General features: G+C 39.0%; 1 protein-coding gene and 1 non-coding gene across 4 annotated transcripts in view; both read left to right on the top strand.

The window, feature by feature from the left end:
- The window catches only part of ACBD6 (acyl-CoA binding domain containing 6), a 341,903-nt gene that overhangs the window by 289,862 nt on the left and 25,181 nt on the right, over positions 1 to 26,860 (top strand). The gene's annotated exons all lie outside the window — the stretch shown is intronic.
- LOC111764951 (U6 spliceosomal RNA) lies at positions 15,228 to 15,331 on the top strand. The gene has a single exon (XR_002797423.1). It is a non-coding gene; the product is annotated as a U6 spliceosomal RNA (small nuclear RNA).

Raw genomic sequence — 26,860 nt, 5'->3', positions numbered from 1 at the left:
CGGGAAAGAGTCCAGTAGCTGCCATTTTGACTCAGCCCCCGGCATGAGGGGAAACCTGGCTGACTGAAAATCCAGTCAAGTTAGGGACTGGCTTCTTTCCACCAAGATCATCCTGCAGCCCTAGCCTAGGCTCCAGCCCTAACTCCAGCAGTGAGGAAGCTGGCAGGACCTGCACCAGGCTTTCCAGGCAACTGCAAGTGCTCTCCACCAGCACAGACTGAATGGTTGGACACCTGAGGCTGCATCCCCACACCCCAATAGGATAGGAGAGGTGCTGGGTATCCTTGGCCTCTCCAGGCAACAGCAAGAGTTTTCAGCCCACACGAACTGGTTTGTTGAGTGCCTTTGAGCCCATCTCCACCTCTGTCCCCCCATAAAATAGTATGGGACTGGTGTTCTGCCAGCCTCTCAGGAACTGCAGGCACCTTGGCTGCAAAAACCTGACTGTTGGGCACCTGTGGCTCCACCCCCATCTCCAATAGGACAAGAGATGGACTGTGTTTGCTCAGCCTCTCTGGGTAACTGCAGGGCTTTTGACCCACACAGCCTAGACTGGTGGGTACTTGTTGATCCACCCTCACCCCCAAATAGGAAAGGAGGGAACTGTGTTTCCACAGCCTTTTTGGTCAATGGCAGATACTTTCAGCCTGCATGGACTGCACTGTTGGGTGCCTGTGGATCCAACCTTGTGCCCTAATAAGATAGGAGGGGCCTGGTGTTTCCTCAGCCTCTCCAAGCAACAGCAGTTATTCTCAGCCATAAGAGACTGAACTGTTGAGCGCCAGTAGAATCACACCATCCACCAAATAGGGTAGGCGGGGGCTGGTGCTTCCTCAGTCTCTCCAAGAAGTGGCGGGTACTTTCCTCGTACAGGGACTGAACTGTTGGGTGTTGGTGGTTCCATTCCCACCCCCTAAGGGGCAGAAGGGACAGTACTTCCTCACCCTCTCAGGGCAACTGCAGGGGTATTCAGCCCACACAGATGAAATTCTAGGGCCCTCAGAGGGTCCATTCTCACCCCTAGCAGGAAGGGGTCATATGCCACGTCAGTTTACCTGGGCAACTGTGGTCATTTTGGACCCACATGGCATAGATTGCTGCCCACAACTATAGCTCCATCCCCACCCAAGGTAGGGGAGGAGGGAGTGTGAAGCTTCATCAGTCTATCCAGGCAACTGCAGATAGTCTTCTCCTGCCCAACTTGGATTATTATACACAGCTGCAGCTCTGTCTGTACCCCCAACAGAGGAGAAAGGTGGGAGAAGCTTCATCAATTCCTGGGGCAATGTGGGTAGCTTCAGTCTCCATAGTTTACAATACCAACTACATCCTTGATTCCTACAACACAATGAGCAAGGGAGAAAAGACAAGAAAGCCCTAAACTAAAGGGAGAAACTGCACCCAGAATAAATACATCTAGCAAGCCAGAAGCAAAAACACCAACAAAAAATTACAATCCGTACCAAGAAACGGGAAGATGTGACCCAGTTAAAGGAACAAGATAAACTTGGAGAGGTTATAAAGGAGGTGAGACAACTAATCATAGATGTTCAAAAAAATCTCCTTAATAAATTCAATGAGATGACTAAAGAGATTAAGAATATTAAGAAGACACTGAGGGAGCACAAAGAAGAATTTGAAAGCATACATAGAAAAGTAGCAGACATGAGAATGAAGCATGCAATAAATGAAATTTAAAATACACTGAGGGATATAACAGCAGATTTGAGGAAGCAGAAGACAGGATCAGTGAGCTTGAAGATACCGCCTGCAAACGCGAACATACAAAAGAACAGATGAAGAAAAGAATGGAAAAACTTGAACAAGGTCTCAGAGAACTAAATGACAGCAAGAGACATGCAAACATACAAATCATGGGTGTCCCAGAAGGAGTTAGAGAAGGGAAAAGGGGACAAAAGGAATATTTGAAGAAATAATGATGGAAAATTTCCCAACCCTATTGAAGGACATAGATATCCATGTCCAAGAAGCACAATGTACTCCCATCCAAATAAATCTGAATATACCAACTCCAAGACACATACTGATCACAATGTCAAATGCCAAAGAGAGAATTCCGAGAGCAGCAAGAGAAAAGCAATGCATAATATATAAGGGATACCCAATAAGATTTAGTGCTGATTTCTCATCAGAAACCATAGAGGCAAGAAGACAGTGGTATGATATATTTAAGGTACTCCAAGAGAAAAACTGCCAGCCAAGAATTTTATATCCAGCAAGATTATCTTTCAAAAATGAGGGCAAGATTGGAATATTCACAGATAAACAGAAAGTGAGAGAGTTTATAACAAACAAACAAAACAGCTTTGCAGGAAATACTAAAGGAAGTGTTACAGCCTGAAAAGAAAAGACAGGAGAGAGAGGCTTGGAAGAGAGTCTAGAAATGATGACTGTATCAGTAACAGTAACTAAAAGTGTCAAAAATAAAATGTCAGATAAAATGCAAAGATCAAAATGGATGAAATAAGAACTGCCAGTACAGTAATAACATTGACTTTTAATAGATTAAACTTCCCAATCAAAAGACACAGACTGGTGGAATGGATAAGAAAATATGAACCATCTGTGTGCTGTCTGCAAGAGACTCACCTTAGACCCAAGGATATCAATAGATTGAAAGTGAAAGGTTGGAAAAAGATACTCCACTCATGCAGTAACCAAAAAAAAAGCTGGGGCAGCTATATTATATCAAATGATAAAGACTTTAAAAGCAAAACTGTTATTAGAGACAAGGAAGGATATTACATATTAGTAAAAGGGATGATTCACCAGGAAGAAATAAGTCATAAATGTATATGCATCTAACCAGGATGCCCTAAGATACACAAGGCAAACACTGGCAAAACTGAAGGTAGAAACAGACATCTCCACAATAATAGTTGGACATTTCAAAACACCACTCTCAGCATTGAATAGAACATCAGGGCAGAGGATAAATAATGAAACAGAGAACTTGAATAATATGATAAATGGACAAAATCTAATAGACATATACAGAACATTGCACCCCAAAACAGCAGATTATACATTCTTTTCAAGTGCTCATGGATCTTTTTCCAGGATAGACCATATGTTGGGTCACAAAGCAGATATCAATGAATTCAACAAAAGTGAAATTATACAAAGCACTTTCTCTGATCATAATGGAATAAAGTTGGAAATCAACAAGCGGCAGGAAAAAAAGGAAAATTCACATATATATGGAGATTAAACAACACATTCTTAATTAGTGGAACAAAGAAGAAATTTGAAGAGAAATCATTAAATATGTCGAGATGAATGACAATGAAAATACAACATATCTGATGGGATGCTGCAAAGGCAGTGTTGAAAGGAAAATTTATAGCCCCCAATGCTTACGTTAAGAAAGAGCTAAAATCAATGACCTAACGACACCGATGGAGGAACTAGAAAAAGAATAGCAAACTAATCCCAAAACAAGTAGAAGGAATGAAATCACAAAGATCAGAACAGAAATAAATGAAATGAGAACAACAACCGAAAAAAAAAAAAAAATAGAATTAACAAGACCAAAAATTGGTTCTTCAGGATTAACAAAATAGACAGACCTTTAGCTAGACTAAGAAAAAAAGAGAGAAGATGCAAATAAATGAAAAAATGAAAATGGAAACATTATTACTGACCTCACAGAAATAAAAGAGATCTTAAGAGGATACTATGAACAACTGCCAAAAAACTAGACAATGTAGATGAAATGAAATAATTCCTAGGAATGTACAAAAAACCTACTGACCCTAGAAGAACTAGAAAACCTCAACAAACCAATCACAAGTAAAGAGATTGAAACTGTCATTAATCAGCTCCTAAAAATGAAAAGCCCAGGACCAGACAGTTTCACAGGTGAGTTCTACCAAACATTCAAAGAAGAGTTAATACCAGTCTACTCAAACTCTTCCAAAAAATGGATCAAGAAGGAACACTACCAAACTCATTCTATGAATCCATTCTATGAAGATATTATGAAAAAAGAAAATTACAGACCCATTTCTCTAATGAATACCGATGCACAAATCCTCAATAAATTACTTGCTAATTGACTCTAACAACACATTAAAGGAATTACTCATCATCAAATGGATTTCATACCAGGTATACAGGGTGGTTCAACACAAGAAAATCAATCAGCATAATACACAATGTTAATAAATCAAAGAAGAAAAATCACAGGATCTTATCGATTGACACAGAAAAGGATCTTAACAAGGGAAGTGGACTTGGCTCAACAGTTAGAGTGTCCACCTACCACATGGGAGGTCTGTGGTTCTTACCCAGGGCCTCCTGGTCCGTGTGGTGAGCTGGCCCATGTGCAGTGCTAACGCAAGGAGTGCTGTGCCATGCAGGGGTGTTCCCCACATAGGGGAGCCCACACGCAAGGAGTGAGCCCTGTAAGGAGAGCTGCCCAGCATGAAAGAAAGTTCAGCCTGCCCAGGAGTGGGACTGCACACACGGAGAGATGACACAGCAAGATGATGCAACAAAAGGAGACACAGATTGCCGGTGCCGCTGACAACAATAGAAGCAGACACAGAAGAACACACAGCTAATGGACACAACAAACAACTGGGGCAGGGTAGGGGAGAGAAATAAATTTTAAAATCTTAAAAGAAAAAGGAAAGAAAAGGAATTTGACAAAATACATCATCCTTTCTTGATAAAAATACTACAAAAGATAGGAATTGAAGAAAACTTTCTCAACATGATTATAAAGACCATATATGAAAAACCCACAACTAACATTGTACTAAGTGATGAAAGACTGAAAGCTTTCCTGTTGAAATGAGGGGCAAGACAGGGATGCCCACTGACACCACTGTTGTTCATTATAGTGCTATAGGTTCTAACTAGAACAATCAGGCAAGAAAAAGAAATAAAAGGCATCCAAATTGGAAAGGAAGAATTAAAACTTTCACTATTCACAGATGATGATTGTATATCTAGAAAGTCCTGAAAAATCTAAAACAAAGCTCCTAGAGTTAATAAATGATTTCAGTAGAGTGTCAGGATACAAGATCAATACACAAAAATCAGTGGTATTTCTATACACTAATAATGTTCAATCTGAGGAGGAAGTCAGGAAAAACATTCCATTTACAATAGCAACTAAAAGAATCAAATATTTAGGAATAAACTTAACCAAGGATACAAAGTACTTGTATTCAGAAAACTATAATGTATTGCTAAAAGAAATCAAAAAAGACCTAAATAACTGGAAGAACAGTCCATGCTCATGGATTGGAAGACTAAATATCATTAAGATGTCAATTCTACCTAAATCGATATACACATTCAATGCAATCCCAATAAAAATTCCACCAGCATCTTTTAAGCAAATGGAAAACACAATTATCAAATTTATCTGGAAGGGTAAGAGGTCCCAAATAGCCAGAAACATCTTAAAAAGGAAAAGTGAAGTTGGAGGACTCTCACTTCCAGACTTGAAATCATATTACCTAGCTACAGTGGTAAAAACAGCATGGTATTGGCATAAAGATAGACCATAGACCAGTGGAACCGAATTGATGGTTCAGAAACAGATCCTTACATCTATGGCCAAGTGATTTTTGACAAGCCTGTCAAGCCCACCCAGTTGGGACAGAAGAGTTTATTCAACAAATGGTGTTGGGAGAACTGAATATCCATAGCCAAAAGAAAAAAAGAAGACCCCTATCTTACACGTTATACAAAAATCAACTCAAAATGCCTCAAAGATCTAAATATAAAAGGAAGTACAATAAAGCTCCTAGAAGAAAATGTAGGGAAACATCTTCAAGACCTCGTGGTAGGTGGTAGATTCTTAAACCTTACACCAAAAGCATAAGCAATGAAAGAAGACATGGATAAATGAGACCTCCTCAAACTTAAACACTTCTGTGATTCAAAGGACTTCATCAAGAAGGTGAAAAGGGAGCCTAGTCAATAGGAGAAAATATTTGGAAACAATTTATCTGTTAAGGGTTTGATTTCCATTCTATATAAAGAGAACATACAACTCAACAATAAAAGAGCAAGCAATCCAATTAAAAAATGGGCAAAGGATTTAAGTAGACATTTCTCCAAAAAGGAAATACAAATCGCCAAAAAGCACATGAAAAAATGTTCCATATTACTGGCCATTAGGGAAATGCAAATTAAAACAACAATAACATATCATCTAACACCACATAGAATGGCCATTATTTAAAAAACAAACAACTGTAAGTGCTGGAGAGAATGTGGAGAAACAGAACAATCCTTCACTGTTGGTGGGAGGGTAAAATGGTGCAGCCTGTGTGGAAGACAGTTTGGCAGTTCCTTAGGAAGCTAAATATAGAACTGCCATATGATCCAGCAATTCCTCTACTAGGAATATATCCAGAAGAACTGAAAACTATGACAGGAACAGACATCTGCACACCAATGCAACAGACATCAGCATTATTCACAATTGCCAAAAGATTGTGACAACCCAAGTGTCCATTAGCCAATGAATGGATAAACAAAATGCAGTATATACTTATGATGGAATACTATGCTACAGTAAGAAGAAATGAAATTGGGACACATACAATAACATGGATAAATCTTAAAGATATTATACTACATGAAGTAAGCCCGACACAAAAGGACAAATATTGCATAATCTCGTTAATGAGAACTAAATACTAAGAATAAACACATGGAGTTAAAACCTAGAGTATAGGTTATTAGGAGATAAGAGGAGGGTTGAGAAGAACCACTGACGCTTAATGTATGTAGAAGTTTCAACTAACTTGACTGTAAAAGTGTGGAAATGGATAGAGTTGATGGTAACACATTATAGTGAGTAGCAACTAGCTTATAAATGGGACTGACTGAAAAGTGTAGTCTGGGGAAGTAAATGTCAATTGAAAGAAAGCTAAAGAATAATCTAGGAACTGAATAACACAGTGAACCCAGAGGTAGATGAGAATATGGTTGAGGGTACAAATGCAAGAGTGTCCTTCTGTGAGCTAGAGCACATGTACATCACTGTTGCAGGGTGGTGGGAATGTGGACAAGCATGGGAAAACTACAATTGGTGTGACCACTTATATTGTAATATTCTTGCATTAATACCAAAAATGTACTGTGTTGATAATGGAGGTGTATGGAAAAAGTGTGCCAAATGTACACTGTGGACCATGGTTGGTGGTAACAGTCTGGTGATATTATCTCATAATCCGTAACAAATGTTCCACCACAGTGTGGTGTGTTGGCGAAGGGGTGTTGTATGGGAATTCTGTGTATCTGATTGTTCTGCAAGTTCACAGCCTCTGTAATAAAATATAATTTTTAAATATAGGGCGCATTGGGGAAAAAATACACCAAATATAAGATGGGGACTATAGTTGGTAATAATATTTTGATGGTGCTTGTAGCAATTTCATATAATTGATGAATTCCAAAAAGAAATATTGGATTATGCTTGTAATCTGATCTGTACCTGGGCATGATTGAGTTATGCTTAGGGCAACGGCGAAGAACAGGGTTGGGAATTTCTGATGTTAGAGTTTGATGCTGAAGACCCGGGAAGTCAGCTCCCAGAGGAAAGAGAAGCCAGCACCAGGAAGGAAGGAAACTTGAACCCAGAGAAAAGCAAGCTCCAGGAACGTAGGAACCCAGGAAGCCTGAACCTTTGCAGACATCGTCAGCCATGTTGCTCCAAATAGACTTTTGTGAGGGAAGTAACTTATGTTTATGGCCTGGTATCTGTGTAAGCTCCTACCCCAAATAAATATCCTTTATAAAAACCAACCAGTTTCTGATATTTTACATCAGCACTCCTTTGGCTGACTAATACAATGTTCTTACATGGTTTGTAACAAATGTTTCACAATAATGCAAAGTGTTAGTGGAGGGGTGATGTATGAGACCCTTGTATGATGTTACGTATGTTTATTTTTTAAGTTCACAATCGTTACTGTACACTTGTTGTTTATGCATGCTCATGTATGAATGGCATACTTTTATTTTAAAATTTTTAAAAATAATTTTTTTTTAATTTACTAGGGAGCATAAGCAGTTGAGCCCCTGCTTCCCACATGGGAGGTCTTGGGTTCAATCCCCTGTGCCCCCAAAAAACAAAAAAAGAACAAGCAAAACAAATGAAAAAACACTCATGGAGCTGATGTGGCTCAGTGGTTGAACGCTGGCTTTCTACATACAGGGTCTGTGTCTTAATCCCCTGCCTCAGTACCAAAAAAATAAAAATAAATTTTAAAAAAACTACTAGAGGAGCTCAAAAGTTAGATTTAATCAAAACTACAGTGAGATATCATCTTACAAGTGTTGGAGAGATGTGGAGGAAAGGAAACACTTAGCCACTGCTGGTGGGAATGTAGAATGGCACAGCTATTGTGGAGGATAGTTTGGTGATTCCTCAGGAAGCTAACTAGAATGCCATTTGACCCAGTAATCCCACTGATATATACCCAGAAGAAGTTGAAAGCAGGGACACAAACAGATATATACACACCAATATTCATGGCAGCATTATTCACCATTGCCAAAAGTTGGAAGCAACCCAAATGTCCAGCAACAGATGAATGGATAAGCAAACTGTGATATATATACAATGGAGTATTACTTAGCTACAAGAAGGAATGCAATATTAATGCACGAGATAACGTGAATGAATCTTGAAGACCTTATGTCGAGAGAAGTCAGTCACTGAAGGACAAATATTACATGACCTCACTAATATGACATAAGCTATTTGAGCAGACTCACGGAGCTAGAAGATAGTTTACCAGGAGACAGGGAGTAGATGGTGGTGAGCCAATGCACATATGGACAAAATCTATGATAAGGTGGAAGGGTGTGGTTGGGCAGTGGATGGGCATGAGAGTGGTATAGTGATGTGATTGGGTTCAGCAGTGCTGGTCTGTGACAGGGAGGAGGGTGGGGAAGTTGGGTTAGACTATCCGTGGAACTAGGAGGAGTGTTAAGAGAAAGAAGCAGGTGAACTCTGGGGATTTTCATGTCTGTAGTTAAAATTACAATGGTGAGGGGAGGTGGATGTGGCTCAAGCGATTGAGCTCTCACCTACCACATGGGAGTTCCCAGGCATGGCGAGCTGATGCAACAAGATGAAGCAATGGAGGGCAGCGGACTTGGCCCTGTGGTTAGGGCATCTGTCTACCACATGGGAGGTCCACGGTTCAAACCCCGGGCCTCCTTGACCCGTGTGGAGCTGGCCCATGTGCAGTGCTGATGTGCACAAGGAGTGCCATGCCACGCAGGGGTGTCCCCCGTGTAGGGGAGCCCCACATGCAAGGAGTGCGCCCCGTAAGGAGAGCCGCCCAGCGTGAAAAAAAGTGCAGCCTGCCCAGGAGTGGTGCCACACACACGGAGAACTGACACAACAAGATGACGCAACAAAAAGAAACACAGATTCCCTTGCTGCTGACAAAAACAGAAGCGGACAAAGGAGACGCAGCAAATAGACACAGAGAACAGACAACCAGGGTGGGGGTGGGGGGATAAATAAATAAATAACTAAATCTTTTTAAAAAAAGGAAAAAAGAAAAAAAAATAGATGAAGCAATGAGACATGTGGAAAACATAATGAGACTCACAACAAAGCAGGAAGTGGAGATGGCTCCAGCAATTAGGTGCCTCCCTCCCACATCAGAGGTCCCAGGTTTGGTTCCCAGTGCCTCCTAAAAGAAAGAAGACCAGCATACAACAAACAAATACAGCAAGTACAAACAACAAGGGGGTGGAGAGAAATAAATAAAATAAATCTTTTTAAAAAACTACAATGTTGGGGATGTTCTTTTGGAAAATATGTCAGGAGAGGATTGCTGGTATAGGGCATTGGGTGTGGGGGGATATGCAGGATAGGGCGCACTGGGGCATGCCTTTATGGAATACATAAGTGTTCATTTTGTCTCAGTGGGTGGAGACCCACACAATAAACAAGAAAATATTAAACTCCTATCCTGAGGAGTCCTGCTATGTTCTCATAGGGACAAGAATCCCTCAAAAACATAGGCAGTGCCGAATAAAAAACAGACCAATATGTCAAGCCTCAATATTATTGCAAGTTAACTTTGAATCTTATTCTTCAAAAATTGAAATATAGTGGTTACTACAGGTTCCGAGGGGAGGGGAGGGAAGAATAAGATAGAATGCAGAGCATTTTTAGGGAATTAGAATTGTTCTGCATGATCTTGCAATAATGAATACAGACCACTTTTTTTTTTTTAAGATTTATTTTTATTTATTTCTCTCCCCTTCTCCACCCCCTCCCCAGTTGTCTGTTCTCTATGTTCATTTTGCTGCTTGTTCTTTGTCCGCTTCTGTTGTTGTCAGCGGCATGGGAATCTGTGTTTCTTTTTGTTGCGTCAGCTCTCTGTGTGTGTGGCACCATTCCTGGGCAGGCTGAACTTTCTTTTGCACTGGGCAGCTCTCCTTATGGGGCACACTCCTTGCACATGGGGCTCCCCTACGCGGGGGACACCCCTGCATGGCACGGCGCTCCTTGCGCGCATTAGCACTGCACATGGGCCAGCTCCACGCGGGTCAGGAAGGTCTGGGGTTTGAACTGCGGACCTCCCATGTTTTAAACGGGCCCCCTAATCACTGGGCCAAGTCCACTTCCCAGGCCACTTTAAATTTTCTCAAAACCTATAAAAATGTACAGTGCAAAATGTAAACCATAATGTGAACCATTGACCATGATTAATAGCAATGCTTCAATATTTGTACGTCATTTGTAACAAATGTACCATCCACATATAAAATGTTATTAATAGGGGAGAGTAGAAAAAGAGGAGTGTGTTGGGTATATGAAAATCTTCTATATTTTCTATGTGACTTTTCTGTAACCTAAAGCTTCTTTGAAGATAAAATGAAAAAAAATAAGATCCTGGGGGAACATATGAAAGAAATTGTCAACTGTACATACAAGATAGTGATGAAAGACAATGTATAAAAAATGTTTATTTTATTTCAGATGTTTTTATTTTTTTTAATTTTTATTTCATTTTATTAATTTTACTTGGTTGTTTTTTGTTTGTTTTTGTTTTGCCTTCATTTTTGGAGAGGTTTTGGATCACAGGAGGGTCACAGCTGTGGCAGGGGAGGATCACTGCTGTGGGGTGTCAGTTATGAGGGAATGTGTGGGGAGGTACACCTGAAGCATGCCTCTAAGGCATATGAATATGTTCAAGTGTTCATGGGGTGTTGTCTCAGTGAGTGGAGACCCACACAATTGCTGAAAGAATATTGAATTCCCATACTGGGGAGTCCTGCTATATTCTCTAATAGAACAGCAAGAATCCCCCAAATACATGGGCAGTGCCTAGTGAAGGAAGACAGACATTAATGCCAGGCCCTTGATATTGGTGATTGTACTTATGAACCTTTTCTTGTGAAATTGAAACTTAGCCTAGTATTATATTACCTAACAATTACCTCCTGAAAGCCTCCTTGTTGCTCAAATGAGGCCTTTCTCTAAGCCAAACTCAGCATATAAACGCAGTCTTCTCCCTGACATGGGACATGACACCAGAGAATGAGCCTTCCTGGCACTGAAGGATTATTACCAAGCACCAATTAGCAATGCATCTGGAAAAAAACCTTGACCGAAATAGGGAAATATTAAATATGAATCAATTTTTATGACTAAGAGATTTTAGAGTGAGTCAGAAGGTCTTCCCAGAGGATACATTTATGCATATCTCAGCAGGTTCTCATTGACTGCCACAGTAAACAGTACCTCAGACTGTGGGGCTCCTGAGAGCTCTAGACATATCTAGACACTATAAGCAGGGAATTTGGCACCCTGTCAGTGGGTCTTTTTTTTTTTTTTTAAAGATTTATTTTTATTTATTTAATTCCCCTCCCCTCCCCCGGTTGTCTGTTTTCTGTGTCTTTTTGCTGCGTCTTGTTTCTTTGTCCACTTCTGTTGTCGTCAGCGGCACGGGAAGTGTGGGCGGCGCCATTCCTCGGCAGGCTGCTCTCTCCTTCGCGCTGGGCGGCTCTCCTTATGGGTGCACTCCTTGGGCGTGGGGCTCCCCTATGCGGGGGACACCCCTGTGTGGCACGGCACTCCTTGCGCGCATCAGCACTGCACATGGGCCAGCTCCACACGGGTCAAGGAGGCCCGGGGCTTGAACCTCGGGCCTCCCATGTGGTAGACGGACGCCCTAACCACTGGGCCAAAGTCCGTTTCCCCCCTGTCAGTGGGTCTTACTTTGGAATTTATGCTCCCCAGTTAACAGACTCATTTATAACTTCCTTGTATATGGCTCTTCTGCCCCTTTTATTTGAACCTATAATTAGCACTATACTTGTTCAATATATGTCCCAGAGACTTAAATCTTTGGTCCATTCATGTGCCAGTCGAACCCTGAATCTCAGCAGAGTTTCAACACCTACTCTCTAGTTCATTGGACTCACCCAGGACAACTAACAAGGAGATGATGATGGAGGGTGCCCATCCCACTGAACAGAGAGTGTCTGCAACTGCAAGCAAGATCATCCCATCCATCTGCCACCTGGGATCTAAGTCCCCTCTCAATTAGAAAGAGAGGGCATCACCATCCCAAAATCCTCAAGATTGGGGAAGAGACAATGGACTAAAGTAGAATTATTATTATTCTTTTATAGACTTACTATTATTCTAGCAATGGAAGAACTTTTTTTTTTTTTTTTTTTTTTTTGAGGTATCAGGGCCAGGGATTGAACCCAGGACCTCATATGTGGGAAGTCAGCACCCAACCACTGGGCCAAATTGGCTTCCCTGGGTTTTTTCTCTTTTTTTTTTTTTTCCCATTTGTTTTGCTTGTTGTTTGTTTTTGTTTTTTCAGGAGGCATCAGGAACTGACCCTGGGACCTCCCTTGTGGGAGTTGGGTATTTAACAGCTTGAGCTATACCCACTTCCCCCTATATTTTTTATGTAACTTTTATGTAACCTAAAGCTTCTTTAAAATTTAAAAAAAAAAGATTTTTTTAAAAGTTAGATTTAAACTGGCAGAAGAAAGAATGAAGGAACTTAAAGATAGATTGATAGAGATTATACAAGCCAAAACAGAAAAAGAATGAAACAAAATGAAAGAGCCTCAGGGAAATGTGGGACATCAGTAAGCGCACCACCAAACATGTCATTGGAGTACCAGAGGAGAGGAGAGAAAAATATTTGAAGAAATAATGGTTGAAAACATGCCAAGTTTATTGAAAAACAATAACATACATGTTCAGAAAGCTCATCAAACTCTAAATAGGTTAAACAAACAAAATCCACAGGCACACACATCATGGTAAAAAATGCTGGAAGTAAAAGACAAGTAGAAAATCTTAAAAGCAGCAAGAGAAAAATAAGTCCCCTAGGCTGTGGAGAGAGTCGTGGACCAAGCCACGGCACCTGTACCTTAGAGCCCCTTGTTCCGCCATGTATGAGGTGGGTGCAGAGATATAGAGGGGAGGGAGAAAGGGGAGAGAAAGCAAAGCAATAAATGGGGAAGACTGCAGGGAAAGAAGAGGGAAACATCGTGAGGCATTCATTGCATTTGGTGAATACATCTCTGGGAACTGCTGCACCTTATGGTCAATGGTGATGATGGAGGAGATTGTTGCTATGGGGGGAGGAGTGGGGTGAGGGGAGTGGGGGGTATATGGGGACCTCATATTTCTGAATGTAATAAAATAAATGAATAAATAAATAAATAAATAAAAGAAGAGGGAAACAGACGGACAGAGACGTTGAGGAGATGTGAAAGTCTCAGATGTGAAGTCACAGGTCAGAAGACTCTGGACAGGCACCCAGACTGGTTCCCCTGTCCAGGCCATAGGGTATTGGACGTTGTGGAAGGTCCAGTGTTGAGGAAGACTCCCTAAACTGTACTCAGGACTGCAGTTGAGCCTTACACGTTCTATAAGCCCTGGGCCACACGTTTCAAGAGCACATAACAAGAACCTCCTGATGATGCACACAAATACTTTTGAGAGCATGAACCCTTTGGTGAGCAAGACTCCCTGATTTAGACAAAGAAGGGAGGGTAGAGAATATTTGTAAATGTTTATAAGGATAAGCTGGAACATTTTAGTCAGTACTTTTTCTCTATTTTGCCATCAAAAAGTTTTGTAGTCTGTTGAACAAAAGGGACAAGAAAGTTTTCTGCAGTATTTAGTAGGTTGCAGTAATACTTATCTTCAAAGGAGAGTTGACTAGTAAGATGGAGGAGCTGCATCTGTTAAAATGCTTGATGAGAGAAGTGAATTTATTAACTTTGTTGTAAATTATGTGGGGCATAGGAGAGTAAATTTACTCACTAAGCTTGTGATATGCTTAAATTACTGACTTTATCTTCATGGGCTCTGTCACATTTAACCCACCAATAAATCAAAACTGGGCATCGTAATGAAAAACAAAAAACAAAAAAAAATAAAAATAAAAGCAGCAAGAGAAAAACAACTTGTCACTTACAAGAGAACCCAATAATGTTAACAGCTAACTTCTCAGCAGAATCGGTGGACACTATAGGCAATGGGCTACATATTCAAAGTGCTCAAAAAAACTGTCAACCAAGAATCCTATATGAAGCAAAACTATTTTTTTTAAATGAAGGTGAAATAAAGATTTCCCAGGTAAACAAAACCTAAAAGAATTTGTTGCTAACAGGCCCTCTTCACAAGAAATACTAAATTAAGCTCTTTAGACTGAAAACAAGTGACCCCATGTAGTAACTTGAATCTACATGAAAAAGCAGAGCACCCATTAATGTAATTATATAATTATAAAAGACAGTATAAATGCATACATTTTCTCCCTTTTCTTAACCTATTTAAAAATCAGGGAAACGGACTTTGGCCCAGTGGTTAGGGCGTCCGTCTACCATATGGGAGGTCCGCGGTTCAAACCCCGGGCCTCCTCGACCCGTGTGGAGCTGGCCATGCGCAGTGCTGATGCGCGCAAGGAGTGCCGTGCCACGCAAGGGTGTCCCCCGCGTGGGGGAGCCCCACGCGCAAGGAGTGCGCCCGTGAGGAAAGCCGCCCAGCGTGAAAAGAAAGTGCAGCCTGCCCAGGAATGGCGCCGCCCACACTTCCCGTGCCGCTGACAACAACAGAAGCGGACAAAGAAACAAGACGCAGCGAATAGACACCAAGAACAGACAACCAGGGGAGGGGGGGAAATTAAATAAATAAATAAATCTTTAAAAAAAAAAAAATCATTTGTTTAATGCTCACTTTGGTAGCACATATACTAAAATTGGAACGATACAGAGATTAGCATGGCCCTTGCACAAGGATGCAAATTTGTAAAGTATTCTCTAATAAATTTTCCCTAATAAAAAATTTTTTAATCATCTGTTTAAAATAATATGTATATAACATATTGTGTGACCTGTAACATATAGAAATTAGTATATCTGTAACATATTTGCCAGAAACAACACAAAGGAGATGTGTGGGACCAATGCTGTAATTGGGTAAGGAACTGATTACAAATGGTAAAAGTAATAACTATAACAAATGTATTATTGGGTTTGTAATATTAATAGCTGTAATAAGTATAACAATAACACCACAAAAAGAACAGAAGGGGAAAGCAGCTATATAGGGGTAACATTTCTCTATATCACTGGAATTAAACTAGTATAAAGCTGAAGCTGATTCTGATACATTACATTAAGATGTGTATTGGTTTATATACTGCTATAACAAATACGTCTTAAAATGTTCCTATTAAAAATGAGTACATGAGAAACGGATGTGGCTCAAGCAGTTGGGCTCCCATTTACCATATAGGAAGTCCAAGGTTTGATGCCCAGGGCCTCCTGGTGAAAGCAAGCTGGCCTGTGCGCTGAGCTGGCCCACACAGAGTGGCGGCCCACAGGGTGCCGCCCATGCAAGAATGCCGCCCACATAGGAATGCTGGCGGACATGGAGAGCTGGTGCAGCAAGATGACTCAACAAGAGACACAGAGGAGAGACAATAAGAAGACATAGCAGAACAGGGATCTGAGGTGGTGCAAAGAATGATCGCCTCTCTCCCACTCTGGAAGATACCAGGATCAGTTTCCAGAGCTGCCTAATGAGAATACAAGCAGACATAGGAAGAACACAGAGCAAATGGACACAGAGAGCAGACATCAGGGGGGTGAGGTGGAGAAATAAATCTTTTTTTAAAAAATGAGTTCATGCCCACAGGAATGTAGGCTAAGATTAAGAATTTGTCTTAATTGGGACACACAATTCAGTCTACTGCAAGATCCATTTTGGTAAGCTCTAGAGCAATCACTAACAAAATAACCCAAAATAATATATTGGAAAAATCATTAAAGAAATTAAAGTGCTACATTAGAAAATAATCACAATACAAAAGAAGACAATGAAGTAAGAATAGAGGAACAAAAAGGAAATGAAATGTATAGAAAAAAGTAAAATGGCAGATATAAATCTAACAATTATAAAATTAAATGTGAATTGATTAAACAATCCAATCAAAAAACAAAGATTGTCAAACTGGATTAGAAAACATGATCCAACTATATGCTACCTGGAGGAGACACACTTTAGATTCAAAGATGCAAAAAGATTAAAAGTAGAAGGATAGAAAAATATATCATGCAAACAGCAAACACAAGAAAGCTGGACTTATGATGCTAATATCAGTCAAAATTGACTTTAAATAAATTTTTAAAAATGTTACTGGAGATAAAGAGAATACCTTTATAATGATAAAAAGCCCAACTGATGAGGAAGTTACAATTATAAACATAAAAGCACCAATCCTTCCTAAACTCCTCCAAAAAACGAAAGATGAGGGAACACTTCCCAACTCATTTTATGAAGCCAGTGTTACCCTAATTCCAAAACCTAGTCATAAATATAGCAAGAAAAGTAAACTGCAGATCATTATCTCTTAAGAGTATAAATGCAAATCCTCAACAAAATACTAGCAAACCAAATCCAGCAACAAATAAAAAGAATTAGGTACATCATGACCAAGTGGAATATATCCTAGGAATGCAAGGTTAGTTTAACATCTGAAAATCAACCATGAAAATAATCACATGAAAATCATGTATGATCATCTTAATAGACACAGAAAGAGTGTTGGATTTTGTCAAATACCCTTTCATGATAAAAATTTGAGGAAAACTTCATCAACCTACTAAAGGGCATAAATGAAAAGCCCACACCTAACATTACACTCAATGGTGAAAGAGTGCAAGTTTTTCCCAAAGATCAGGTACAACACAAGGATGCCTGCTGTTGTCACTTCTTTTCAACATTATACAGAAAGTTCTAGCTGGAGAAGCTAGGCAAAAAAAAGAAACAAAAGGCATCCAGATTGGAAAAGAAGTAAAACTCTCTATTTGTAGTAAACATAGGAGCAAACATTCTTGACCTTAATTTGGCCATGATGATAAAATGCAACAATGAATGAATTCAAGAAGCTCAGCATTCCCCAAATAGGATGACTTCAAAAGAAACCACACTTAATCCAATGGATGTGTCATGATGATGGGAACGAGTGTTGCTGGGGGGGGGGGAGAGGTGGGGTGGGGAGGTGGGGTTGAATGGGACCTCACATATATATTTTTAATGTAATATTATTACAAAGTCAATAAAAAAAAAAAAGAAACCACACTTCAGCATTACATAGTTAAACTACTGAAAAATCAAAAATAAGTTTTTAAATATTTTAAAAGTGGCCTTCAAAAGAACATTTAGACTGGGGAATAGGTGTAGCTCAGTGGTTGAGCTCTGGCTTCACATGTATAAGGTCCCAGGTTCAATTCCTGGTACCTGCAAAGAAAAAGAAAAAACAGACTTTTCTTATCAGCAGGCATGTATTAGAAGAAATACTAGATTCATCAAAATTAGATCTTTTGCTTCAAAAGACACTATCGAAAAAGTGAAAATAATACCTACAGAATGGGGGGAAAGTATTTGCAAATCATGTATCTTAAACTTTTTTTTTAAATATTTATTATATTACTTTTCTACCCTTCTCCCCCCGCCACCGCCCCCCCCCCCCCCCGTTTGTCTGTTCTCTGTGTCTATTTGCTGCGTGTTTTTTGTCCGCTTCTGTTGCTGTCAGCAGCATGGGAAACTGTTTGTTGTTGTTGCATCATCTTGCTGTGTCAGCTCTCCGTGTGTGCAGTGCCACTCCTGGACAGGCTGCACTTTCTTTCGCGGTGGGCAGCTCTCCTTATGGAGCACACTCTGCGCATGGGGCTCCCCTACGCAGGGACACCCCAGTGTGGCAGGGCACTTCTTGCACGCATCAGCACCGCACGTGGGCCAGCTCCACACGGGTTAAGGAGGCCTGGGGTCTGAACCACGGACCTCCCATGTGGTAGATGGATGCCCTAACCACTGGGCCAAGTCCGCTTCCCTATCTTAAACTCTTAAATGTATAAGGGATTTTCATCTAGAATATATATATTTTTAACTCTTACAACTTCAGAAGAAAAATAACCCTGTTGAAAATGTGCAAGGGACTTGAATAGATGTATATCCCAAGGAAGATATAAAGATGGCCAATAAGCTCTTGAAAAGATGCTTGACATCATTAGTTATCAGGGAAATTCCAATGAAAACCACAATGAGATACCACTTTATATTCACTAGGATGGCTATAATCAAAAAGTCATAATAACAAGTGTTATTGAGAATATAGAAAAATCAGAACCTTCAAACAATGATGGTGTGAATATAAAAACTTTGAAAACAGCCTGGCAGTTCCTCAAAAAGTTAAACATAGAATTATTTCAGCCTTGAATTCTACTCCTAGGTGTATACCTCAGAGAAGTGAAAGCCTATGTCCATTGCAAGAATTTGCACACAAATGTTCATAGTAGCATTATGCCTAATAGCCAAAAGGTAGAAACTACTGAAATGTCTATCAGCTGATGGATCAATAAACAAAATGTGATATATCCATATATGGAATATTATTCAGCCATAAAAGGAAATGAAATTCCAACACATGCTTCAACATGGATGAACCTTGAAAACATTGTGCTAAATGAAAGAAGTTAGTCACAAAAGACCAAATATTACATGATTCCATATTTATGAAAGCCCCAAATAGGAAAACTCTATGGAGACACAACCAGTTGAGTGGTTGCTTAGTCCTGAGATGGGTGGGGGATGGATAGTGAATTAATAGCTAAATGATACAAGGTATGTTTTTTTAAGATGATAGAAATGTCCAAATAATAATTGTGTCTATAATAACTAGTGTATGTGTGACTATACTAACCATTGAGTTGTACGTTTTAAATGAGTAAATTGTATGATATGTGAATTATATATCAATAAAGTTGCTGAAAAATAATGAAGGTAAATCCACAGTTAACAGCATACATAATGGTGAAAGACTGAAAGCTTTACCCCTAAGATTAGGAACAACACAAGGATGCCTGCTTTTACCACTTCTATTCAACCTAGTACTGGCAGTTCTAGCCAGAGAAATTAGGCAAGAAAAAAATGAAAGGCATGCAAATTGAAAATGAAGAAACAAAGGTATCTCTGTTCACAAATGAAATGATCCTGTATGGAGAAAATCACAAGGAATCAAAAAGAAAGCTACTAGAGCTAATAAATGAATTCAGCAAAGTTATGGGATACAAAACCAACATGTTAACCAGCAGTGTTTCTATGTAGCAGCAATAAACAATTTGAAAAAGGAAAACAAGAAACAATTCTACCAATAGTAGCATGTAAAATAATATAATATCTAGTAATAAATTTAACCAAGTAGGTAAAAGACTTGTACCCTGAGAACTATAAAACATTGCTGAAAGAAATTAAGGAAGACCTAAATAAATGGAAAAATATCCTGTGTTCATGAATTGGAAAACGTAATACTGCTAAAATGTCAGTTCTACCCAAAACAATCTGCTGATTCAATAAATCTCAATCAAAATTCTGAACACTGCCTTTGCAGAAATGAAAAAGTCAGTTCTCAAATGTATATGGAATTGCAAGAGGCCTGAATAGCAAAAACCATCTTGAAAAAGTGGAACAAAGTGGGAAAACTCACACTTCCCTATTTCAAAACTTACTGCAAAGCTACAGTAATCAAACAAGTGTGGTATTGGTATAAGAATAGACCACTGGAATAGAAGTGACAGTCCAGAAATAAAATCCTTCGTCTCTGCGGCCACTTGATTTTTGGCACAGGTGTCAAGTCCACTCAGTGGTGGGAAAAGTAGGCTCTTCAGCAAATGTTACTGAGAAAATTTGATGTCTACCTGCAAAAGAATGGAAGTAATTCAAGATGGATCAACAACCCAATTTTAAGAGCTAAAACCATAAAACTCTTAGAAGAAAACATAGGGGAAAATCTTCAGGACCTTGTATTTAGTTATGGATTCATAGGTATGGTACCAAAAGCATAAATAACAAAGGAAAAATAGATAAGTCTCACTTCATCAAAATTAAAATCTTTTGTGCATCTAAGAACATGATTAAGAAAGTGGAAAGAATACCAGTAAGTCCACTCTAATCCATATTTTATTCCTCCATCCTGTGGACCCTGAGATGGTGATGTCCACTCCACTTCTAAATCGAGAGGGGGCTTAGATCCCACATGGTTGATGGATGCAATACTCCTGCTTGCATTTGTAGGCACTCTTGGTTCCCTGGTGTGGTGGTTACTGGTATGCTACTGTAGAACTATTGTGACTCTAGCAATGGAAGAAATTGTATCATTGATGTGGAGACAGTGGCCACGATAGGCAGGGAGAGGGAAGAAGAGATGTGATATGGGGGCATTTTTGGTACTTGGAGTTGTGTCCTAAATATTGCAGGGACAGACGCTGGACATTATATCCTGCCATAACCCACTGAATGTACTGGGGGAGAGTGTATACTACTATATAAACTATAATCCATGCAGTGCAGCAGTGCTCCAAAATGTTTCACCAAATGCAATGAATGTGCCGTGATGATGAAAGAGGTTGTTGATGTGGGAGGAGTGGTGTGGGATGGGGTGTGGGGTATATGGGAACCTCTTATATTTTTTAATGAAACCTCTATGTACCTTTTTTTTAAAAAACAATTAAATTTTTTAAAAATTCAAAAAATAAAGTGAAAATACAACCCTACAGAATGGAAGAAAATGTTTAAAAACCATGTCTGGTAACAGTAGACATCCAGAATATATAAAAGACTCCTACAGCTTAATAACAGAAAGACAAACATCCCAATTTAAAAATGGACCAAGGAGGGAAACGGACTTGGCCCAGTGGTTAGGGCGTCCGTCTACCACATGGGAGGTCCGCGGTTCAAAACCCGGGCCTCCTTGACCCGTGTGGAGCAGGCCCATGCACAGTGCTGATGCGCGCAAGGAGTGCCCTGCCATGCAGGGGTCCCCCACGTAAGGGAGCCCCACGCGCAAGGAGTGCGCCCCATAAGGAGAGCTGCCCAGCGCGAAAGAAAGTGCAGCCTGCCCAGGAATGGCGCCACACGCACTTCCCGTGCCGCTGACGACAACAGAAGCGGACAAAGAAACAAGACGCAGCAAATAGACACAGAGAACAGACAACCGAAGGGAGGGGGGTATTAAATAAATTAATTAATTTTTTTTAAAAAATGGACCAAGGACTTGAATAGACATTTCTCCAAAGAAGATATGCGGATAGCCAATAGATACCTGAAAAAGATGCTCAGCATCATTAGCCATTAGGGAAATGCAAATCAAACCGCAATGAGATACCACTTCACACCCACTACAGTGGCTCTTTTTTTGTTTAATGAGAGATAAGGTATGTTGGCAACGATGTGGAGAATATAAGAACCCTTGTGCATTGCTAGTATGAGTGTAAAATGTTGCAGCTGCCGTGAAAAAGTTAGGCAGTGTTCAAAGAGTTAAACATAGAATTACCATATGACCTGACAATTTCACTCCTAGATATGTACCCAAAATACTTGTACACTGATGTTCATAGCAACTTTATTTATGACAGCAAAAAGGCAGACATGTCCATCTACAGGTGACAACTCAAATGTCCATCACTATACAAATTGATAAAATGTAGTATATACATACAGTGGAATATTATTTGGCCATAGAAAAGAAATAAAGTTCTGATACCTGCTACAACATGGATGGACTTTGAAAACATTATGCTAAATGACATAAGCCAACACAAAAGCACAGATATTATATGATTTCACTTATAATAAATACCTAAAATAAGCAAATACATAGAGATAGAGCACAGATCACTAGGCACCAGAGATGGGAATGTGGGAATGAGGAGTTATTCCTTGATGGATACAGGGTTTCTGTTTATGACGATTTAAAGGTTGTAGTAATAGATGGTGGTATAGGTAACACACTACTGAGATTGTAATTTATATCCCTGAATTTTACACATGATATTGGTTAAAATGGAAATTTTTGGTTGTACCATAATTTTTTTTAATGGTCATAGTAGAGTATACAAATAATCTGGAGGCTCCTTTATCTAAACAGCTTTCTGAAGTAGTTATTGTTGCCCCTGTTTTACAAATGAGAAAATCAGATCTCAGAGAAGTTAGTAATCTTGTCTAAGAGAAATCTCTAACTCATTTCTCTAGATTTACTGGAGAGAGAAAAACTAATGCCTTCCCAGGCTTCCTTCCATAGAAACCCATATATCTCACTCCTCAAATAAGTTATTATGATAATTTTATCCCTTAGCTCCTCTAATATATCTGATAGCTGGCTAGTTTAAACCTTGATTTTGGACCCAGGGGGGGAAAAGAACTTTTCTTGCTTCAAGAGGTCAGCTTTTCTTTTTCTCCAAAATATTTGCCGTAAGGTCTAGATTTCACCTTATTCTGTTCAGAAAGACAAACCCTGCCAGTGCATCCACATGCTCTGCTGAATCAGGTCTTATTTCCATCCCTTCATTCCTTCTTTCATTCATGTTATTCAGATATTTTTAGTCCCTTTTCTCTGGCGTGTGCTTTCATCTCTTCTTCAAAAAACTAGAAGGAGCTAAACCAGACTGAATGAATGTGCCCATGAGAATCTAGATGAATTATTCTGTCATCCCTAGTTAACCATTAGGGTGAATGTCTTTAGGGATGCGGGAATGTGACCATTTATGTTTGATATATGTATAATTCATTTATAAATAGCAATATGATGGGGATTTTTCAAAAGTCTTTTCTGACTGGTTTCAATAAGCTATATTTTCTTTATGTACTGAAATGGAAAAATCTCTAAGATATGTTAAATGAAAGTGTTAAGGGACAGAACAGTGTATATAATGTGCTACCCCGAATATATCTATATTTATTTGCTAGTAAATGCATAAAATATTCCTGTAAGGATACACAAAAATTGATAATGTTGGTTGCCTATGGGAAGAAGAACTGGGGCTAGAAGACAGGGATTGAATAATAACTTTTTCCTATAAACCCTTTTTTAACTTATGTATTTGGAACAGATGAATATACTACCTGTTCAAAAGCTAAATTTAAATTATTTTGTATCTAAATATCATAGACTATATTACCTTCTTAACTATATTTCATACAGTCAACAAATATATATTGAGCACCTACTATTTTCTGGGGGGAAAAACGCTCCAAATATCTTTTTTTAAGGTCAGGGAAATCCCCAGACTCCTTTACCTCTCTCCCACCCACCCTCCAAACAAAGAAGGACTGATAACACTTTACCTAATCTAGGAAAACCATGGACTTGGATTTCAGTGCCAACACAGCCTGGAAATGAGGCTCCTTGAGCCAGAAGTGAATAGGAGTTGGAACTGCACTTAAAGCTAGGACCTGCAAAGGGTTACACCCTCAGTAAAAGATTACGTTGGAAAAAGTTGGCCCACCCGTAAGGAAGGAAGACAAAGATGCTTATCTGCCTAGAATCTGAGTGGGGAAAAAAAACCACATCTCACACAGAGTTTCATGTTCAATTTCATATTCTCTGATTGTTTTAGGAATCCTCAAATAAGGAAATTAATGTCAGTGACCTGGGCAGGATTACCCCCAAGAAATCTGACAGAACCAAATAAATGTTCAACTTCCCTTGAGGGCATGCCCTCTATTCAGGCATCACAAAACTTCTGCAGAAAATGTACTCATAATAACAAAATTTTAAAATGCATGTGAATGGATGTCAGCAAACATAACAAATCACACAATTAGACTTTGTGGAACTTCAGACAGTAAGATTATTGAATAGAAATTATCAGAATAACTGTATAAAAGCAAGGGATCAAAAACACAAGAATAAGACACTCCAAGAAAAAAACAGGCAAATTTTTAAAAGAACTAAATAGAACTTAAGTAAATGGTCAAACTGCAGAAAATTTAAACATCAACAGACAGATAGGGTAAAGTACGAATTGACATGAGTCAAAAAGAAATGGTGAACTGAAAGATAGTTCCAAAGAAATTACCAAAAGAGTAGCACAGAAGGATGAAGGGATGAGAAATGTAAAAGAGACATTGAGAATAGAATGAGAAATGTCCAGCATTTTAAAATAAGTGTTCCAGAAGAAGTTTGGGGGAAAATCAATATTTGAAGACTTATTGACTAATAGTTTCCAGAATTAATGAAACATTTCAGTCTTCATATTCAGGAATTATAAGGTCTGACCAGGATAATAAGAGTGTTGGTCCAGTATAGTACTATACAGCAATGAGAATGAACTACAACTACATGCAACAACTTGAATGAATCTTACATAATTTTGAACCCAAAAAGTGAGACAAAGTACATATTATATATTTCCACTTATATAAAAGTCAAAAAGAGGAAAATCTCATTTCTAGCATTAGGAGACAGAATAATAGTCATCTTGATGTGGAAAAGGGAAGGGATGTAGCAACTGGAAGGAGGCATGGGCAGGGGTACTTCCGGGATTCTGATAATGATCTAATTCTTGATATATGTGCTAGTTACATGGATATGTTCATTTTATGACAATTCATTGAGCTGTATATATATGATTCTGGTACTCTTCTGTATGTATATTATACTGTATTGAAAAGTTTACCCACACACAAAGCCCAAATCTAGACAAACATAAGGTGGTAGTGTTACTATTTACATATATATAATCTCGTTTAATCTTTCCAACAGATATCTGAGCTAGTTGATTTTTCCACCATTTGTCTATGAAAAACCAAAGTAGAGGTGAAGTGATTTTACAGAGTAATATAGAGGTTTTAGGTAGCAGAGCCTAGACACTTGAGCAAGTTGTTGGACTCTACATTCAGCCCTCTTCATAATTTCATAAATAACTTAAAATACCTCCATCCTTTTTAAAGAACAGACATTATTTTGTGAAAGATTATCTTTCCTAAAAATAATTGAAAAATAAATGAAAATCCTTTATCATTAACCTTGGTCAGTGAATCAAGACTATTTTTCAGAGTTGTGCTTGTGAGTAAATACATATATCAATATTTGTGTCTACCTATGTGCTTTTATATTCTTATTTCTGTTTACTGAGTTTAGACATTAATAAAAATATCCCTGATTCAGAAATCTTTGCCCAAAATTGATGTAGTAAAGCAACATCTATTTTTCTCTCTCAGATTAATCATTGTAGAAAGAACAAAAGCAAACACCATATATATTATTATCAAGATAATTAAACACTAAAGTAATGTCATTACAGGTTTTGGCATTACAAATCCATAAAACAAAAATATTCTCATACTCAGGGAATATTAGATAAAATTAAATGTTTTTAAGTTTAATTATCACTTATGGGAGTCATGTATTTTTAATTTAGATCTTTTACTAAGTCTCTAGCCTTTTGCTAGTTATCACGGTAGTCATAACAGAGTCTTGTGTGTAATAATAATAATTACCATTTATGAAGCAACTACTGTATTCCAGGCAATCTGCTGGGCATATTCTTTTCTTATTGTCACTTACTGTTTTTTAACTCTTTTTATTTAGAAAGCACTCAATAGCTATTTGTTGATTTGAATTGATTTTAGGACCCTTAACCTTTTCTTGGAACTTTCATAAACTCTAGGTATGGTTAAATCCAGTGAGTGCAGACAGTGTCTACAGGGATGTCTTTGGGGGCTTAGCTATTATTTTTTATGAATTACAGTTTGGCTTGACAGCTGTCCTTGTGTTGACAGCTCTTCTGATTATAGCAGTTGTCAAACTCCATCCTTAAGTAGATTGTAAATCCTAGCTTCTTCCGATTAAAACTGGGTCAGAGCCAATCACAGGTTAACTAAAGGCCAGTATTCTACTATTGCATGTCCTTATCAGTTCATTCTAAATGGGCTTTGTGTAACAACAGACCAAAGCCCTTATTTACCTATATTTTACTTTGGCATTTTTGAATCTTCAGATATTGGTTCTCCTGTTATTTTGTGCGTAAACATGAACCTTGCTGAGGAGTATATTGGTATATATGTGGTCTTCCTTGAAAACGGCCTGTTAGCCTTCTTTCCCTCCTCTCTCCACGGGGAATACTAACACCATTGCATCTGTATGTCCCAGGGGAAATCAAGGCTTTTCCTTGCACGTGCAGTCATGTGCTTTCAGAGTGGGCAGGCTTTGTATCCTCATGAGCCCTCTGTCTTCCACGTAAAGCACCATCTGTTCCTTCCACGCTGTTTTGAGGGCAGTAGGAGGCATTAGAGTGAAAATAAATAAAATTTTAAAAGAGAAAGAAATTCATCATCAAAACCCTGAGGATTAATGGAGTCAGAAGACTCACTGCTCTGAATGAAAATTCATCTTCACCTGTGCCAGTGTCAGGGCTGCCTCTGTGGCACTTGACAAATAGAGGTTCCCAGGGTCCCATAAATTCAGAACTGTTCTAATCCCTATAGACTTCTCAAGCTTTTCAGAGATGGGCTTATGAC

Source organism: Dasypus novemcinctus, chromosome 13 (assembly GCF_030445035.2).
Source record: "Dasypus novemcinctus isolate mDasNov1 chromosome 13, mDasNov1.1.hap2, whole genome shotgun sequence".
Classification (NCBI taxonomy): domain Eukaryota; kingdom Metazoa; phylum Chordata; class Mammalia; order Cingulata; family Dasypodidae; genus Dasypus; species Dasypus novemcinctus.
Note: the sequence above shows the minus strand (reverse complement) of the source record. Positions and strands in the feature narration are given on the sequence as shown.